General features: G+C 37.6%; 1 long non-coding RNA gene across 1 annotated transcript in view; it reads right to left on the reverse strand.

Moving 5' to 3' along the window:
- LOC123505009 overlaps positions 1-12,302 on the reverse strand; it is a 37,657-nt gene that overhangs the window by 8,129 nt on the left and 17,226 nt on the right. The window contains exon 3 of the long non-coding RNA XR_006675018.1: positions 467-651. This is a non-coding gene — a long non-coding RNA (uncharacterized LOC123505009). The remainder of the gene's footprint in view (positions 1-466; positions 652-12,302) is intronic.

Consider the following 12,302-nt stretch of genomic DNA (forward strand, 5'->3'; position numbering starts at 1 on the left):
AAACTGTTCTTGGTGAGAAAACCAAACAATTATTTTTTCCTTATACTGACTCCAAATGGAGCATAATGTCGTTTTCAATATATTTTCTATCTGCTTTTACTTTCAACCTACTTTCTGTGTGTACATTTATCGCCACAATAACGTTTGCTGCAAGACCACAGCTAAAACCAAATATTTGCAGTAAAGAAGAGAAAATTATTAATGTTTACAAAGTAGCTGTTATTCCATAGAGTCTTTGTCTCTTTGTTTTTTGTTTGTTTTTTCAAAGTATACGAATAAAAACCACTATAAATTTCAATACTTGTGAGAAGTAAGAGGAATTCCAATTTTGATAATAAAAAGAAAACAAAAATCCTTATGGGTACAATTCACAATTTAAACACCTCTTCATTGGAAACTCAATCCCGTGTTACTACAAGATCTTTAAAGATTGAAAAAAAAAATAAAAGAACGAAGAAAAACTTACCGTGCTACACACGCTCCCTTCAGCCATTCCATCTCGCTCAGCCAACCTGAGTGACGCTAGGCCTGGAGACAGAAGTCATTCTTGTCTGCCTCCCTCGGGATGTACAGTAACAGTGGCAGCTTGTTTCCCGCCATCTTTGAGGGGATTTGTTGGCTTAGTAGTAACTGGTGTTCATCAGAGCTTAGCTGTGGGAGAATCCAGTTGAGGAGTCACTCAGAGATGCCACGGGGATGGCAGGCTGAAAGCGGAACGAATATCTGTCTCTGAACTGAATAAATGCTTGTAAAGTTCACAGTGGCGGGGCGATCGATGCTGCGCTTATACTGTATGTACTGTATACACGAGGATATTCACGAAGTAAAGCGGAGGGGGAGCTGTGAGTGACACCACCACTAATTTCCACGTACTAACTGGTAACAACTAAAAGTTAATTTTTCACTGCCGTTTTAATTAATTGACTTTTTACAATAGTATATAATTCCAAAGTGTAAATTGAAACGCTGTTATAATTAATGTTTTTTAACGGGGTACATTTAATATCCGTGACTGCACAGGTTAAAAATTTTTCATCGTGATTTTATTATTTATTTGATCGTCTTCAGATACCACCCTGTAACATACTTCAACCAGTAATATTCTTAGCAGTGAGCAAGGAGAGAGGCGCTCCTCCATGGGGACAAGACTAAGAGAGACCCATCATATGAAACTTTACTCACTTGACACCTCAATATTACAGAGGAAGAGGCGTTGGTCCTTCCAAAAACTCTCTCTCTCTCTCTCTCTCTCTCTCTCTCTCTCTCTCTCTCTAAGTGAGATGTCATTTAACTGAGAATCCACTACGGGAAAGACTCATTCATCACTTATTTCATTCACGATCATCATCCTTCAATACCCTTCACTACGATGATTGCCTGCCACACACCACCGCCACCACCGCCACCACCGCCATTACCACTACCATCACTGTAATCAGAATACGCCTTTCATTTTATCTGTATCCCATGACCTCGTCGGTGGTGGTACGCCAAAATATCAATCAGTCAGTCAATCAAAAACATCACTGCTATCAAGTCAACACTATCATCACCATTGTTATCACTATCACCACAACAACAAACAAGAGAAATCAACAAACAACAACAACAACAACAAGAACAACAAAAACAACATAGTCCCACAGTAGATAATTCTGCTTCATGTCGCTATTAACACCTTTTCAATCCACACTCCCCATCTGCCTCCTCTTCACAAGCAATATTGACAGTCACCACGTCCAGTACCTACCGATTTACCCATCCATCCACCCAGCCACTCACACACGCATCCACATTACAACTTTCCACCAATCGGATAACACAGGAACTGTTATGCGTCACGCCCTCTGGCTGGTCTGAAATAGCCAAGCGAGAGTGAATCTGGAATATCTGGAATGCATCAATTAATTCCCTTACTAATGCAGCACTTACACACACACACACACACACACACACACACACACACACACACACACACACACACACACACAGATAGATAGATAAATAGATAGATAGATAGATAGATGTTTATTGACCACACGTCATTTAGTAACAAACAAAAATAATAAACCATAACATCAATAACAACTGTAGTCCATCAAAAATTACTTTCAGAATTTTAAACACTTACGAAAACGTAAAAAAAACGTAAACACGTAACTAAAGAATGAATTATATTATATTTTTCTCTCGTAATAATATTTATAGATATTCATAAACAGAACACAAATCCCAATGAGATAAAATGTATTTCGTAGTAAAAAAAAAATAAATAAATAAACATTTATGTATAGGTACTGAGAATTTCATGTACAATCTTACATGTTGTTACATTAGTAAAATTAGCAAATAATTGACTCCAACTTGCAAATTGATAGTGGTCTCTAATGTGTTGTGTGTGTTGACACACCTCTACTACATGTTGCTCCGTTTGTATGTCTCCACACGGCACACACACACAAACGTTCCTCAAGAGGAAGCCGCCCACGTCCATGCCTATTCCACCTAGTACCTTTCTCTATGGCTAAACTATGACCACTTACTCTGAGGCGTGTAAACGAGATTCTGTGCCTATCATTAATAACTTGTCTTTTACAATAAATATCATGAACTTTGTACTCAGGGTTAATAGTCTTGTACACATTACATCAACTGGCCTGGGATAGGAATATCATTATTTACCATATATGATACAAATTTTCCGACTGTCGTGTTTAAGGACATTACATATCTGAGGGTAAAAGACAAAGAGTCATCAACCATGTCGCGTCTCTCCGACCACAAAGTGATAAAATTTGTTGTTTTTGACTTAAAGGTCAGGCAAGGCGGGGTACCCTAATTCAGCATAACAAACATAATTTGTAGTGGATCTTCGTACCCCTAAGAACTCCTTCATGGCCCAGTTGTACAGTTTCAGAACAGGTTTAATGTTAGCGCCAACCAAAGACTCACATCCATACAACAAAGATAACAAGGGCGGCATCGAATAATCGGCGTTTCACAATGAAGGGGATGTCATTATTTTTACGAATGAAGGAGACAAACTTAAGCACATGACACAACTTGTTCTGTGCGTGTAACTTTACCGCAGATGATACCGATCCGTCGCACGTGAATGGTGAACCAAGATACACATAACTGTTGCAATGCTCCACCACTAGACCATTCACGGTTATAGGCTCGGCGTCACCTGCTTGCTCATTAATCACAACAAACTTTGTCTTACTCACATTAATATTCATGCCATATTCCTCACAAAATTCACACAATATTTGAAATTTCTTTAACATATTATCCCTTGTTGTTGCTAGTAACACTATATCGACCATGTACACCAACATATGTATCCAGCCTATGAATTTCTCTTGATTACATTTTTGCTTCATCATTTTTATCAACTGGTCAACATATATCACAAACAATGCCTCAAAAACTCAATTTCTACAACTATCTACTCGACATAACCTTCCAGACAACTATCCTCTCTTCTTCAATAACACTCAACTTCCCCTCTCCTCTACATTAAACACACTCGGTCTATCCTTCACTAAAAATCTAAACTGGAAATTTCACATCTCTACTCTTGCTAAATCAGCTTCCAAGAAGTTAGGTGTCCTATGGCGTCTTCGTCCATTTTTCTCTCCCTCCCAGCTGCTTGCTCTGTACAAGGGCCTTATCCGCCCGTGTATGGAGTATGGCTCTCATGTCTGGGGGATCCACACACAGCTTTACTAAACAAGGTGGAATCTAAAGCTTTTCGTCTTATCAACTCTTCTCCTCTAACTGACTGTCTTGATTCTTTAAGTCACCGCCGCAATGTTGCATCTTTATCTGTCTTCTACCGCTGTTTTCATGCTGTCTGCTCTTCTGAACTTGCTAACTGCATGCCTTCCCCCCTCCTGCGGCCTCGCTGCACAAGACTCTCTACTTCTTCTCATCCCTATTCTGTCCATCTTCCTAATGCAAGAGTTAACCAGTATCTTCACTCCTTCATTCCCTACACTGGTAAACTCTGGAACTCTCTACCTGTGTCTGTATTTCCACCTGCCTATGACTTAAACTCTTTCAAAAGAGGAGTGTCAAGACACCTCTTACGTTAACTGGACCCTCCTTTTAGATTTTTTTTGTTTTTTCTCTTTCTACTTTCTTCTTAACAGGGCCTGGCAACCAGCGGGATTTTTTTTTTTCCAACACTTTGTTTGCCCTTGGCCAGTGCCCTTGTAATGTAATGTAAAACAGGAGACATGATGTTGGCAAACCTTGCCTCACTCCGACCGTCGATGTGACTACTGCACAACCTAGAATACTTTTTGTAATGCGGTACATAGCAATCACAGCAGCGAGCATCACCATCCCACAACCCAAGCGTTTCAAAGTCATAAACAATTTTGGTCTTTGCATTGTGTCATAAGCTTTTGAGAAGTCAATAAAAGCCACAAATAACTTCTTTTCTTTCTCCTTGCAGTGTCAGTTAATAACCGGAGAGTAACAATGTGCTCAAGACACCCACGCTCACGTTGAGCACCAGCCTGCTCCCGATAGGGTTTAAACCATTGATATAATCTATTACATAGTATCATGTCATACAACTTAGCCATCGAGTTAGTCACACTTATGCCTCTGTAGTTGTCTGGGTTTAACCTATTACCTTTCTTGTAGATGGTAAATATTTTTGCTTTAGTCCATGATAAGGGATACTCACCACAAATAAAAATTCTGTTGAAGAGGGTTACAAACATCAAACATAAATGTATGGACAACATAGAAAAAATGCCAGGAGAAATTCCATCAGGTCCACATGCCTTATTTGGTTTCATATTTCGAATTTGATCGCATATTTCTGTTTGTGTAATGGGGTTGTTTAGAACCGGGATATTGACATCTGTGCTAATCTCAATTATCTGTTGTTGGTCATCTGCTGGGTTTAATATTCTCTCAAAATGCGTCTTGAAATCTTCATCACTGGGGTACTCAACTCATTCATGCTTCCCCTTGTCAAAATTTTCATTCCAATCAATGGCTTGCCAAACTCTTGCATCATCCTTATCCTGCAATAATCGCTCCCATTTGCCTAAATGACCATCTCTTAATTCCATGTGATCAGACATGTTTACTACACTTCTAGCAGCACAATTGTATAATTCATTAGATAACATGGTAATGACACTGTCAACATCAGTAATACTGGTCACATCAATATCTACATCAGCAATAGAGTTCACAAAAGATTGTTCATTAATGCTGGAAAATCGTACAGGTCTTCTTGATAATGTATTACATGCGGTAGATCGGTTGTGCCTTACCGCGTAGCTTCCTAACGCCTCTGCCCTCTCGTACAATTGATCAAGGTTCACACTCTTACATGAAGCAGTGAGAGATATTGGGGCATGGTCGGATGGCAAACCGCATTGCTGTAACACATGAAAGTCTGTAATCAGTTTTATCACATCATAAGACGCTACACATGTATCAAACTCTGACACCCACGACTGCGCATGCGCGACCAGGGAGAACAAAGTCGAGAGGGGGTTTGACTTTTCCCTTTCAATTTTCAGAGCCCACTACGACTAAGTTACAACACTCCACAAAATATTTCATATCTCAAAATGCTCTTTGGACATTCACAGACCTTTCATTGTAGTGTCATGGCTCTATCTTGTGTTTTTCCTCCAGAAATAGAAACAAATACTGGAGCATCTCAAAAGGAGTGTTTGGCTGTCTGGCTGGCACACACACACACACACACACACACACAAATTCATACCCTAATAAGCATTAATATTTATACTTTCATGCAATTCACTACTAGAATGAGAATATATAATAAATATTCATATTTTAAGGTCATTTTCTTCATCAGTGTTAGATGTCCATAATGTGAATTTAAGTATGCGACTGATAATCTCTTTTACGCAAATCAACATGTACATTGTTATATTATTCCATCATAATCAGCTTATTTTCTAAACATGTCATCCTTTCTAGTAAAAGGTGTACTCACAGATTTGAGGGTTTTTTTTAGGCTTATGTATGCTGTAAAGTGTTTGTCTCTTTGATTGCGTGTTTGCTTGCTTGCTGTGTGTGTGTGTGTGTGTGTGTGTGTGTGTGTGTGTGTGTGTGTGTGTGTGCTGATCATTTGGGCCGAAAAGAATTAGGTCGTTTCAATAAAATATGCCTAAAGAACCGTCCATTTATCACCACACAATGAGGCAAAATATGATTTCTTTGCCACCCAAACAACCCATTTACACATCAGTTTTATCCCGTGCTCGCTCGTTGGGGCCCGCCTCGCCACATACTGACCTTTCTACAAACTCTGATGGGAAGGTATACGGACACAACAGAATGCATTCACAAAACTCACAGTGATCATTATACCTCGATAAATTTAACAAACATTCTTTTTCTTTGCAACTCCGAAACATTTTATGCAAGAAAATTACATCCCCATCACACACACAAACTGAATGAAAATTAACTAAATGACTTCGACATTTAACCTTGAAAGATTCTGAAAAAAAAACTCAAAGAAAATAAGATTATAAATACAAATACTGAATACAACAGCTCTTCCGTTATATAATTCAATTCGAGACACACACACACACACACACACACACACACACACACACACACACACACACATCTGTACATCGCTCTGTACATCATGAGTTTCTTTCTGTTACTATTGCAGGAAAGACATTGAACAGAGTAGAATTCACAAAATTTTTGGGTGTCTATATAGATGAAAATATTAATTGGAATAAACAGATTTCTTTTGTTAGAAATCAATTAACAAGGATGTGTGGTATTTTGTTTAGAGTTCGTAATAGTCTCACAATTGAATCACTCACTAGTATTTATTACACCCTCTGTTATCCCCACCTCACCTATTGCGTAGCAATCTGGGCGTGTACTTGGCAGTCTTTCATTAAGAAAATAACTATTGTTCAAAATAAAATATTTAGATGTGTTTTTCATTTGAATAGGTTTCAATCAACACGCAACATATATAATGAACACAATTTTTTTTTTTCAAATATTCATAAACATTTCCTATTGTTAAGTATTTATAAGTACTTTACATAATATTCTGGCGCTCAACCTTTCAAATTGGTACAGACATCATACAATATTCGGGGCAATAATGTCAATCTCGAGTGCCCGCAATTCAGAACGACTCTTTTTAAACAAATATGGAATTCATTACCTTTTCAAATAAAAACACTTCTTTATAATGATAACTTGTCCACTTTTAAAAAATCTTTGAAGACATACTTGTATAACTGCCAAAATACATGATATTTAAAATTTAACATTTAAATGCAAAACAAACATTTCTATCTAAGATTTTCCCTTCCTCTTTGCCTTTACCATGTATAACAAACAGATTTTTATAAATGTATTTTCTAATGTGGTATTGTAGTATGCGGTGTTAATTTCCTTTCGTGTTAGGTTTAGTCTTATTTTCTTTCATTTACTGGTATTATAATTATAGCATTGTGTTATTAACAGGATTATTATTATTATTATTATTATTATTATTATTATTATTATTATTATTATTATTATTATGATGGTAATGGTAGTAATGGTATCACTGTTATTACTATCATTATTTTCATTATCATTATTATCATTGATCATTTTTGCATTTGCAGTATGTTTATTGTGATTTGCTTAGGTTTGTTCTTGTCATTATTAGATATGGTTGTTATTGTTACTATTCTAGTTACCTTAAATAATTTTTTAGGCAATTTACCTAAAATATTGCCAGTTAGTGTTGGTGTAAACAATAATCATAGTTATGTACATAAATGTGACTGTCGGGAAGCTTCGGCTTGACAGTCTCTGCCACTGTTTTTTCTTTTGTAAATATGTCTTTCTCAAATGTATTTATGCTAATGGGCAATAAACCTTTACTTACTTACTTACTTACACACACACACACACACACACACACACACACACACACACACACACACACACACACACACACACATTATCTCTCTCTCTCTCTCTCTCTCTCTCTCTCTCTCTCTCTCTCTCTCTCTCTCTCTCTCTCTCTCTCTCTCTCTCTCTCTCTCTCTCTCTCTCTCTCTCTCTCTCTCAAAACATTTAATCTTTTCTAATTCCACAAAAGAATTCAACACCAGTGCTCAATAACTCACGCTAGTTACGTCATCCTCGGACACAACGATCGAGCCAGAAGTACACCATCAATGAAGGACAAATTCTCAGCCCAACATGCACATTTTTTCTTTGTATTAGAGCATGCACGTAAACTAATGAAGTCCCACCCTGACACTTTTATGTTTCCTTAGAATCACGAAGGCCCCAATTATGACAGAATCAAAAAGTAGTTTGGATCAGCTCACAGAGGAATATCGCGTACCATAAACCTGTCACTAATGTACTTTAAGTGACGCATGAGCCTTTTCTTTTAGTATAGGTTTCTTCACCCACCTCACTCTTGCTTACATCACACTCTGTAATCATTGGGTTGTGATTTCCAAAAGAACCGGAGGGAGATAAAAAGTGATATATACATACATTAGAATATAAAATGTAACTAGAGAGAGAGAGAGAAAAAAAAAAAACTTAAGTCGCTTCGAAAAAGGTAGCCAAATATTTTCCAAGGTATAACTCTTCTCTTGTTTCAATTTTTATCTTCCTTTTGTGCCCCAATTCTTTCTCTTTCAGTGTGATGTAGCGAATAAATTTTCATGTTTACAGAAAACGTACAAATCCCAATGAAATAATAAGTACGATTTTGATTACGTGTATATTGTAAGTTATGCACATTATACACACGGCTAAATGAGAGAGAGAGAGAGAGAGAGAGAGAGAGAGAGAGAGAGAGAGAGAGAGAGAGAGAGAGAGAGAGAGAGAGAGAGAGAGAGAGAGAGAGAGAGAGAGAGAGAGAGAAAAGAAAGAATCAATACTTAAAGAATAAATCAATAAAATAAAAAAAACTATAAAACAACAGACAATAAAATCATAGCATCATAGAAATAGAAGAATAGAAGATGAAATAAATTGAGGAAGAAAAAGATAAAAAGATAACGTAAAGAGAGAGAGAGAGAGAGAGAGAGAGAGAGAGAGAGAGAGAGAGAGAGAGAGACTTGCATAATAAGGGAGACAAAAAAAGGAAGAGATCGTCCCTTCGCTCATCCGTCGTGATTCTTGTTGACATTCACCTTCCACCAGTGACAAGTTCAGTGAAGTTAGATCAGAGCCGATTAATTAACACGTTCATCCACCTGGTCTCTCTCTCTCTCTCTCTCTCTCTCTCTCTCTCTCTCTCTCTCTCTCTCTCTCTCTCTCTCTCTCTCTCTCTCTCTCTCTCTCTCTCTCTCTCTCTCTCTCTCTCTCTCTCTCTCTCTCTCTCTCTCTCTCTCTCTCTCTGTGTGTGTGTGTGTGTGTGTGTGTGTGTGTGTGTGCCAGTTTCTCTCTCTCTCTCTCTCTCTCTCTCTCTCTCTCTCTCTCTCTCTCTCTCTCTCTGTCTAAGCCGGCCTCCACTTAAAAACGAGAAAACAATTCCAGGAACAGTTTTTCTCACCAGAAAACAAGAACCAACATACTATAATTAACACACGTTGCTACAGTGCCCACGCTCCTTACGCAGTAATGAGTGCCAGTATTACCAAAGTGGATTAGGGTATTTGTACGTCGAAATATGTACATCTGTCTAGTTATTAGTGGGAGAATATTCACCGTGTTAATTTTTCTAAGCTGTTAATCAAAAGAAATTATCAATTCTAAACAATATCGAAAAACGTGTCATATTTTCTTCCTTCCTTTCTAGTCTGTCATAATTTCTGGTACTTTATCTCTCTCTCTCTCTCTCTCTCTCTCTCTCTCTCTCTCTCTCTCTCTCTCTCAGTCTGACAAAAACACACGCTGGAAGAGAGAAGACCAATGAAAAGAAACCACACAAACATGAGCAAATTAAAGCTAAAAAAGAAATGTAAAGAACATAAACCAAGAAGCTATATGGATAAAGCAGATATACTCAACATGGTACCCCTTGGTTAGAGCATTAGAACATACTTATCAAAAGAAGCTTCCAGAAACCATGAGGCGTACATGTGGCACTCCCTATACCCAATGACAGAGAAACAGATGGTCGCTAAAAGTGATTAAATAAAGGATATGAAATGACTATACTCTTAATAAATCAACTTAATAAATGAATAAATAATGAGATTCATAAGGGCTCGAATGTGGAAGTCGTGTGAAAATCCATTAGTTCGAAAGTAAACTGGATAAGTGGATCTATCGAGAGAGGGAGAACAACATCAGTTTATCTCTAATCCGCCATTCTGCAGCAGTGTAAATACAACGAAGTGTGTGTGTGTGTGTGTGTGTGTGTGTGTGTGTGTGTGTGTGTGTGTGTGTGTGTGTGTGTGTGTGTGTGTGTGTGTGTGAGCGTAGGTATGTATGTAGATGAGTAGGTAGATACATTAATATTAGATAGATAGATGAATAGACATATAGAAAACACTTAGATAAATAAATACATATGGGTAGATGAATGTATAGACACACACTCGCGCAGCTTGCACCTTAAATGTTAGTGGATAGAAAAATTATTTCAAAATATAGGAGTGCAGTTTTTTTTATGTTGCGTAAATCCACGAATTTTCATATGGCTACGAATAAATAATAATAGAATATGTTAAAGTATTCTCTCTCTCTCTCTCTCTCTCTCTCTCTCTCTCTCTCTCTCTCTCTCTCTCTCTCTCTCTCTCTCTCTCTCTCTCTCTCGCTCTCTCTCTCTGTTCCGTTAATAATAAAGCAAAGCCAAACTAATAATTGATAACAATGGTTAATTCAGTAACCTAACACTGCAGCCCAAAAATTAACATTAAAGGTCATGAAAACGAAATCCAAAGACGCATAAATAGAAGATGAAAGACATTTTTCAGAGTTAAACATATCCGGAGGCCGAGAGAGAGAGAGAGAGAGAGAGAGAGAGAGAGAGAGAGAGAGAGAGAGAGAGAGAGAGAGTCAACATGTTTGCAACGCAGCAGGAATAACCATTGCGTGTTTCGTTGAGAGGGATGGATACTATGAGAGATTAAGTCATTCAATGAATATTTTCAGAGAATCAAACAAAATCAATGAATAATTTGAGAAACAGTAACGATGAAAAAGGACGAAAGAACACGTGAAAACCATAATGGGAGAGAGAGAGAGAGAGAGAGAGAGAGAGAGAGAGAGAGAGAGAGAGAGAGAGAGAGAGAGAGAGAGAGAGAGAGAGGTTTGGAAGAAAAAAGATAAGTGGATGTGTAGAATAAAATGTTGTCTTACCTGGCAATCTAAAAATAAGCAAGAATCACGAAACACACAAAAATCATGTCAGAAGAACAAAAGGTGACAAGGGAATGATAGGAAATGAAGAGAACACGGTACGGAGAGGAAAATGTTATCTAATTCAGCCATGGGAGATAGTGTGCCCATAATGAAAAGAGAACAACAAAGAGATCTTATCAAACGCTTTGCAGGAAGAACATGACACAGCTTGGCACTGCTTCCTTTCACGGTGACTTCCGGCGAGATGCACTAATTGGCTACTTCGCTAATTGGAAGCATATGGATGATAAAAGAACGCAAAGCAAACGCAGATTTAGATTTTCCTAACACATTAAAGAGATAAATCAAAGACAAACACGACACAAGAGGTGGAGGTAAAATCCAAGTCAGCTGTCGCGCCATAGAATGTAAATAAATCAAACATGAAAAACTAAAAGAATTTGTTGTGGTAATTTGGAAAGACGAAAAGTTAGCAAAGATGAGTGGAGAAGGCCGAGACAGGCTTTTGTCCTGCAGTGAGCTTGTAAAGGCTGGTAACAATAGCAATACTACATGAGAAAAAAAGAGGGTGACTGTTTTCCTGCGCTTCCTTTTTATCCTGTCATATCTAATGCAGCGTAGACTGTACTATGTGAGGTGTTTTGCCGCCTCTGACTTATGATTGGGTGCCACGTTTGTGTTTTTGGATAGCTCATGTATCAACTTGAAATTTGGATCACAGAAATGTTTTCAATCTTCTAACTAAATAAGACAAACTTTTCAAATATTAACACATATTTCCAATATCAAAATAATGTAACAATTCAATTCCAGCTTAAATATTTTCTTTCTTTGATTTGGCTGCCATATTTCCTCCAGGAATCAAGGAAGGCAAACTTTATCAAGAAATATGTATTTTAAACACATCTTCAATAGTGCTACATCAAAATTTCAACCACTATATTTCCCCTCTTCTTCCTGCCTCCCTTCTTCCTTCCAAGCCT

This window comes from Portunus trituberculatus, chromosome 17 (assembly GCF_017591435.1).
Source record: "Portunus trituberculatus isolate SZX2019 chromosome 17, ASM1759143v1, whole genome shotgun sequence".
NCBI classification, from domain to species: Eukaryota; Metazoa; Arthropoda; class Malacostraca; order Decapoda; family Portunidae; genus Portunus; species Portunus trituberculatus.